Consider the following 9,310-nt stretch of genomic DNA (forward strand, 5'->3'; position numbering starts at 1 on the left):
GGGCCAGGGGTGACTCTAGAATGTGTTTGTACGATATGGGTATCAAACGAAATGTGTTACTGAGCATTTTAAGAGGGAGTGATGGTAGTTGTATAGGTGGTCGCCTTTTCGAGATATCGGCATAAAGGTGGACCAGGGGTGACTCTAGAATGCGTTTGTACAATATGGGTATCAAACGAAAGGTGTTAATGCGTATTTTAAAAGGGAGTGGGGCTTAGTTCTATAGGTGGACGCCTTTTCGAGATATCGCCATAAAGATGGACCAGGGGTGACTCAAGAATGTGTTTGTACAATATGGGTATCAAACGAAAGGTGTTAATGAGTATTTTAAAAGGGCGTGGGGCTTAGTTCTATAGGTGGACGCCTTTTCGAGATATCGCCATAAAGGTGGACCAGGGGTGACTCTAGAATGTGTTTGTACAATATGGCTATCAAACGAAAGGTGTTAATGCGTATTTTAAAAGGGAGTGGGGCTTAGTTCTATAGGTGGACGCCTTTTCGAGATATCGCCATAAAGATGGACCAGGGGTGACTCAAGAATTTGTTTGTACGATATGAGTATCAAATGAAAAGTGTTAATGAGTATTTTAAAAGGGAGTGGGCCTTAGTTCTATAGGTGGACGCCTTTTCGGAATATCGTTATAAAAGTGGACAAGGGTTGACTCTAGAATGCGTTTGTACAATATGGGTATCAAACGAAAGGTGTTGATAAGTATTTTAAAAGAGAGTGGGCCTTAGTTCTATGGGTGGACACCTTTTCGGGATATCGCCATAAACGTGGACCAGGGGTGACTCTAGAATGTGTTTGTACGATATGGGTATCAAATTAAACGTATTAATGAGGGTTTTAAAAGGAAGTGGCCCTTAGTTGTATATGTGAAGGCGTTTTCGAGATATCGACCAAAATGTGCACCAGAGTGATCCAGAACATCATCTGTCGTGTACCGCTAATTTATTTTTATATGTAATACCACGAACAGTATTCCTTCCAAGATTCCAAGGGCTTTTGATTTCGCCCTGCAAAACTTTTTCAATTTCTTCTACTTAATATGGTAGGTGTCACACCCATTTTACCAAGTTTTTTCCTAAAGTTATATTTTGCGTCAATAGACCAGTACAATTACCATGTTTCACCCCTTTTTTGGTATTTGGTATATAATTATGGCATTTTTTCCATTTTTCGTAATTTTCGATATTGAAAAAGTGGGCGTGGTTATAGTCGGATTTCGGCCATTTTTTATACCAAGATAAAGTGAGTTCAGATAAGTACGTGGACTAAGTTTAGTAAAGATATCGATTTTTGCTCAAGTTATCATGTTAACGGCCGAGCGGAAGGACAGACGGTCGACTGTGTATAAAAACTGGGCGTGCCTTTAACCGATTTCGCCCTTTTTCACAGAAAACATTTATCGTCCTAGAATCTAAGCCTCCTCTACCAGTTTTCACAAGGATTTGTAGATTTTTGTTCGACTTATGGCATTAAAAGTATCCTAGACAAATTAAAGGGCGGAGCCACGCCCATTTTGAAATTTTCTTTTACTTTTGTGTTTTGTTGCAACATATCATTACTGGAGTTGAATGTTGACATAATTTACTTATATACTGTAAAGATATTAACTTTTCTTTTAAAATTTGAATTTAAAATTTTTTTTTTTAAAAGTAGGCGTGGTCGTTCTCCGATTTTGCTAATTTTTATTAAGCAGACATATAGTAATAAGAGTAACGTTCCTACCAAATTTCATCATAATATCTTCAACGAATGCCAAATTACAGCTTGCAAAACTTCTAAATTACCTTCTTTTAAATGTGGGCGGTGCCACGCCCATTGTCCAAAATTTTATAAGTTTTCTATTCTGCGTCATAAGATCAACTCACCTACCAAGTTTCATCGCTTAATCCGTATTTGGTAATGAATTATCGCACTTTTTCAATTTTTCGAAATTTTCGATATCGAAAAAGTGGGCGTGGTTATTGTCCGATATCGTTCATTTTAAACAGGGATCTGAGATGAGTGCCCAGGAACCTACATACCAAATTTCATCAAGATACCTCGAAATTTACTCAAGTTATCGTGTTAACGGCCAGACGTACGGGCGGACGGACGGACGGACATGGCTCAATCAAATTTTTTTTCGATACTGATGATTTTGATATATGGAAGTCTATATCTATCTCGATTCCTTTATACCTGTACAACCAACCGTTATCCAATCAAAGTTAATATACTCTGTGAGCTCTGCTCAACTGAGTATAAAAATGTGAAAAATGGTGATACCAAATTGGTATGCATTGGCTACGACCAGTGGCGGATTTACTATATAGGCAACATAGGCCTAAGGCGGCAAAATTCGAGTTAATTAATTTTTGAAAAAAAAAAACAAAAATTGCATTCGGTTTTTGCTGCACTTATTAGAATATTTTTGTCTATATATTATAATAATTAATTCATTCTTTGTTATGCATTTCTAAATTAGAATGAAGCTGTAAATTATTTTTGGGCATAGCAGCCGTAAAAATTTGCATAAAACTTCTAATTCACTTCAACTGGAACTTTTGGAGACTGCATTCATGCAAGGTTTATGGAGCTTCTTATTAACGTAATTTAATGCGGTGAGCAAGAAATAACAAAATGTGAATACGACTATTTCCGAAATGATCATCTTGTTCAACGGGCTCATCAAAGTTGTTTCTGATACTCGTGAAGAATTCGATCTGTATGAAGAGAAAGCTCTCTCCTTTTCAACGATTCAGGAATACAAAACACTGAGGATGCGTAGAAGAAATCCAAATATACGCCATGGCGAAAATCAATTGAGTGGCCGTGACAACTTTCGTGTCAACACGTTCAACGTTATCTTGGATCGTACTTTGTCACAATTGACACGAAGACGTGAGGCATATCAAAAAAGCTGTTCTAAATTTTCGTTTATCACTGATATGAAACATCTATACAACGAAGAGCTACGTAAGAAATCCAGTATATTGAGCAACTACTACACCCAAGATCTTGAGGATTTTTGGGAAATTTGGGAAACTAAATGATATTTTTGTCAATGCATACTGTATCGAAAAGAATATTTCAAATTATTCTCCGCTGGAACTTTTGAAAGTGCTGAGACAGGATAAATTGCAGATCTCTTACCCTAATGCTGACATTGCGTTGCGAATGTTTGTTTCAAGTCCTATTGCAAATTGTAGCGCAGAGAGATCGTTTTCTGTTTTAAAACGCACGAAAAACTACATCAGATCTTCATTGGGCGAAGACAAACTGAATGGGGTCTACCACGTTATCCCCAAAATCAAAGTCCCCAAAACAAAGTCCCCAAATCAAAATCCCCAAAATCAAAATCCCCAAACTCATAATCCCCAACACAAAATCCCCATTTTATGTGTGAAATAAATTCAATTTAGGCTTAAAATCGACGCGACCAAAAAAGGCTGATAATCCATACCAACTTTCTGCATAGGCGGCCTTCGGCCGCGCTTATAAAAAATAACCCTGGGCTATGCCATGCCAAGTCCGGGTGTGTGGTATAACCGTGGCTACCGCCACGGTGATGTCCTTCTGTGTAGAACACGCTTCTGTTAGCTTGTTCGAATTAGAGCGACTAGCAGTCCAATATATGGATAAGTAAAAATATGTATTGCCAAAACGTGAATATATAGTTATATATACATAAATATGAATGAAAGAGGAAAGAGATATTGCTATTTTTTACACGGTCATGATGTTTATCATAGCACTGGGATTTTGCGTTTGGGGATTTCGATTTTGGGGATTTTGATTTTGGGATTTTGATTTTGGGGATTATGTGTTTGGGTATTTTTTTTCTTTGGGGATTTTGTGTTTGGGTATTTTTTTTTTGGGGATTTCGTGGCACTGCCACTGAATGCTCTTGCGTTGTTGACGATAGAATCAGAATTGTTTTTATCCATCGATTGTGATGATATCATTTACGAATTCGAGGCTGAAAACTTAAGACGCATAGAAATGTAAAGGAGGAATGTTTGGAAAAAAGTTAAGGTTAAATACCTCATTAACGCAAATGTGGATTATCTTGATTTCGTTATGTATTTCATTAATAACAAACTACACTGTAATAAAGCACTGAAAATCGCAATCATTGTGTTAAATATTATTGTTTTGAAAATAAGGACGGCAAGTTATGTATTGCCTAGAGGCAGCGGATATTCAAATCCGCCACTGGCTGCGACGGTGAACCAACTTAACAATAAAGCGGTGCCGCTGATGAGGAACGACAAAAAATTTGGCCTAGTTGAATACACTTTTTCTAAACTTGAATCCATGACCTTCGGTGTGATAGGCGGAGAGCACTTTCAACACACCACTGTATGAAGATTTATCTCAACAATTTTATGTTGAAGATCGTTTGCCAGTGACATTAAGTATTTGTTTGACCTTCATAGACTCCATAGCTCGAAAGGACGGAAAATCGTTCCAATATACGACATTAAAGCAAATATGCAGATTTTCAAGAAAAATATAATGAAGTAACAAAATCAAAAATCGGATAACAACACTCAAGTACACCGAGAAAAAAAAACTGTAGTGTCAACAATTTTCTACGTATTTGCAACATTTTTTATTGGTTAAAATGTACCCCAAAACTACACGCATTTGATGCAAGAACGAAAAGACTATTGATTTAAAAAAAATTGTTCTTAACACAATAACTTTGGCACTTAGATTAAAAGTGTATACCCTGTTGCTTCAAATACTTTTCATTTAAGCAAACAGTGGACGTCGTTGCTACAACAATGTGAAGGGTAGGGTAGGTTGAACTGGTCGGTCCATGAGGACCTCACATAGACTGATTGAGTCCGTAGTGTTACCAGAAATTTGTTTTAACGACCAAACTGAAAAACCCTATCAAAAACCAGGACCTATGTTATAAAATAACTGCGTCCTCTTGGAAAATACAAGAAGCTTCCTATGACTTAAGCCACTTGCTGCTTCTAGATCTGACAGCTGTATCACTCCTAATAGCTGGGGCCTTAGACTGGCAAGTGCAGGGCATGAGCACAGAATGTGTTCGATCGTTTCCTCCTCCAACCCGCACTTCCTACATCTGCTATCACTGACCAAGCCTAATTTAAAGGCATGTGACGCCAGAAAGCAGTGTCCAGTCAGAATACCCGTCATGAGTCTACAGTGCTCTCTTTTTAATGACAGAAGCAACTTTGTTAGTCTAAGGTTGTAAGACCTACACATAATCTTCGACACTTTACAACCCCGCGCTTGAACCCACGCCTTTCCCGCTTGGTCGATTATGTGCACCTCTCGCCTTCGCTTAATCTCGTCCAATGTAATTGGGACGTCTACGGAGCATGCTACAAGGGATGCGCCCTTTTTAGCTAGTTCGTCCTCTTTTTCATTCCCATCTATTCCCATATGCCCTGGGACCCAATATAGATGTATGCTTCTCCCTGTCCTGATTTTCTCCAGAGACTGCTTACACTCTTAACACAAATTTAGATGCTGTGCTATGCGAGATTATTACCTTAATTGCTGCTTGACTGTCAATATAAAAGTTAACACGGTTGCAGCTCAAGCTATTCTCTTCCAGGGTTTCTATTGTTTTGGTTACGGCTAATATTTCCGCTTGGAAAACGCTACAGTAATCCGGCAGCCTGTAGGATCTGCTTGTTTCCGGATCAGCACAGTATACCGCAGACCCTACTTCTTCCACTACTTTGGAAACATCGGTGTACACATGTATCGCCTCGTCCGTCATTTGCGCACCCTTGCGGTAACCGTCCACCTCTATTGTGGCCTTAAGATCTCCCTCGAAGCGCAGATAGGGAATCAGGTAGTCTGTACGTCTTGTGATTGATGACGCTATACTACTATGGCCATATGGTCGGCGTTCAAGCTGCCCCGAGGCATCGACCGAGCATGGTTGCGGTCGTTAATGCTTTGTTCTTTGCTACAAGGTCTACAGGTGGAATGTGCAGAATGCCATACAGTGCAGCCGTAGGGGTTGTTTTCAAGGCTCCCGTAATGCTAAGCATCGATAGTCTGCATACCCCCTCTAATTTTTTTAGGTATGCTGTTTTTTGTGTGGCTTTCCACGAAACAAGAACTCCATAGTATAGGTAGGGCTTACAATCGCTGTAATGAGAAAGAGAGGGCGATAGGACCCATGTACACCCCAGCATTCTTTTACATGCATAGAGTGCCGTTGAGGCCTTCTTGACCCTCTCCTCCACGTTGGGCTTCCATGACAGCTTACTGTCTAGGATGATTCCTAGATATTTTGTGCAAGGTGAAACTTTTGAATTAAATATTTAGCTTTTGAGGTCTCAACACCTTTTGCGGAAAGAAGTTACGTTTCTGATTCAAATACTTAATTTGTTGCGCAAAAAGTGAATATTGTTGGAAATAAGGCGCAATATTACTGGTCTACAGTGAGAAAAATTTTAATGTAAACTCAATTGATTATTTTTGGGTTAAAATGGCTTTTTACTTAAACGTTTTGAATGTAATTATACATATGCATACAATGTAGCGAATTAAAAAATATACGGTTATTTATAATCGGAAACTTAAAAATAATTATTACAAAAATGCATTATTTTCATGTTTCGTTTCGATAGATTCAATAGTTATTAAAATCTTAAAACTTTCTGTTGACTATATAAGACGAATGGTTTTATAGGAAATGAAAATAAGGAAGTTTTGTCAGATCAAAATTGAAAATATTATTCAGTTTCGAAAACTCTTTTACGAAAAAAGCTCTTTTCGATCAAATTATGAGAAAACTGAAGGCAATATTTTGTAGCCAAGGTATACTTACTTACTTACTTACTTAATTGGCGCTTAACCTTCTAAACGGTAATGGCCGTCCAATAACGCGCGTCACTCCTTCGCTCCGCCAACCGGCGCCAATTGGTCACACCAAGGGAGACTTTACTTTTCAATTGCCTACCTAGTCCAAAGTAGCATTTATTGGCAAGATTGATTCTTCGCTGGATTTCAGTGCTGATGTTGTTGCTAGTGTTTATGCTGGTTCCCAAATAAACGAAGTCTTTTATTATTTCGAAATTATGGCTGCCAACAGTAGCGTGGTTGTTAAGGCGCGTATGTGCTGACTCTTTGCTCGATGACAGCAGATACTTCGTTTTGTCATCATTCACCATCAAGCCAAGGTATAAGGAATTTTTATACGCGAGGTAACTAAATGAGCATATTTTTTAAAGGTCTGATGTTTATTTTCAAATCTAAAGCTCTAAATATGTTTCAGTGGTCCTAACTGCCTTATAATGGTGGCATAATGCACCATAAAAGGACGTTTTGGCTTTAGTTTCTCCTTGAAGTATTCCACAAAAAATTTATGGTGTTCTGAAGCGAGCAGCGGGACATTCATATGGCTGAGTGGTTAAAGGCATCTACCTTTAAACTGGTATGAATGTTGGAGATTCGAGTTCAATACTCAGCTCCCGAGAAGCTAGCTGATGAAGAAGTGAAATTCAAAAACATGTCCTAGTAATCATCGCCGTTTGTAAACTTTGCAATTTTTCTCTAACATCAATAACAAAACCATTGTATAAAGCAATATGAGCAAGTCTCGCTAATTACATACGTATGATAATATTTTTTTTATATATAAAATGATCCAAAATTTTTGGCAAATTATACCTCGCAACCCCGAGAAAAATTGCATGCATTATATCGACGACTTTGTTGTCTACAATATGAAAACGTGGCAAGTTATTCTAGATTGAACATTGCTTTATACATGATATATTTCTTCACTGTAATGTAGTCCAGTTCTTTTAAGTACATACTTAGGGTCCGAAAACTTTTAATTTTCTCTACATACTCAATCTAGCAATCTTCTTTTTATACTCAGTTGAGCAGAGCTCACAGAGTATATTAAGGTTGATTGGATAACGGTTGGTTGTACAGGTATAAAGGAATCGAGATAGATATAGACTTCCATATATCAAAATCATCAGGATCGAAAAAAAATTTGATTGAGCCATGTCCGTCCGTCCGTCCGTCCGGTAACACGATAACTTGAAATTTTGAGGTATCTTGATGATATTTGGTATGTAGGTTCCTGAGCACACATCTCAGATCGCTATTTAAAATGAACGATATCGGACTATAACCACGCCCACTTTTTCGATATCGAAAATTTCGAAAAACCGAAAAAGTGCAATAATTCATTACCAAAGACAGATAAAGCTATGAAACTTGGTAGGTGAGTTGAACTTATGACGCAAAATAGAAAATTCGTAAAATTTCGGACAATGGGCGTGGCACCGCCCACTTTTAAAATAAGGTAATTTAAAACTTTTGCAAGCTGTAATTTGGCAGTCGTTGAAGATATCATGATAAAATTTGGCAGGAATGTTACCCCTATTACTATATCTACGCTTAATAAAAATTAGCAAAATCGGAGAAGGACCACCCCCACTTTAAAAAATTTTTTTTTTTAAAAGTAAAATTTTAACAAAAAATTTAATATCTTTACAGTATATAAGTAAATTATGTCAACATTCAACTCTAGTAATGATATGGTGCAACAAAACGCAAAAAATAAAAAAGATTTCAAAATGGGCGTGGCTACGCCCTTTTTCATTTAGTTTGTCTAGGATACTTTTAATGCCATAAGTCGAACAAAAATTTCCCAATCCTTTTGAAATTTGGCAGGGGCATAGATTTTATGACGCTAACTGTTTTCTGCGAAAATGGGCGAAATCGGTTGAAGCCACGCCCAGTTTTTATACACAGTCGTCCGTCTGTCCTTCCGCATGGCCGTTAACCGTATAACTTGAGCAAAAAGCGACATATCTTTACCGAACATAGTTCACGTACTTATCTGAACTCACTTTATCTTGGTATAAAAAATGAACGAAATCCGACTATGACCACGCCCACTTTTTCGATATCGAATATTACGAAAAATGAAAAAAATGCCATAATTCTATACCAAATACGAAAAAAGGGATGAAACATGGTAATTGGATTGGTTTATTGACGCGAAATATAACTTTAGAAAAAACTTTGTAAAAAGGTTGTGACACCTACCATATTAAGTAGAAGAAAATGAAAAAGTTATGCAGGGCGAAATAAAACACCCTTGAAATCTTGGCAGGTATTACATATATAAATAAATTAGCGGTATCCAACAGATGATGTTCTGGGTCACCCTGGTCCACATTTTGGTCGATATCTGGAAAAGGCCTTCACATATACAACTACCACCACCCCTTTTAAAATACTCATTAACACCTTTCATTTGATACCCATATCGTACAAACAAATTCTAGAGTCACCCCT

The sequence above is a fragment of the Eurosta solidaginis genome, chromosome 3, assembly GCF_040869045.1.
Source record: "Eurosta solidaginis isolate ZX-2024a chromosome 3, ASM4086904v1, whole genome shotgun sequence".
NCBI classification, from domain to species: Eukaryota; Metazoa; Arthropoda; class Insecta; order Diptera; family Tephritidae; genus Eurosta; species Eurosta solidaginis.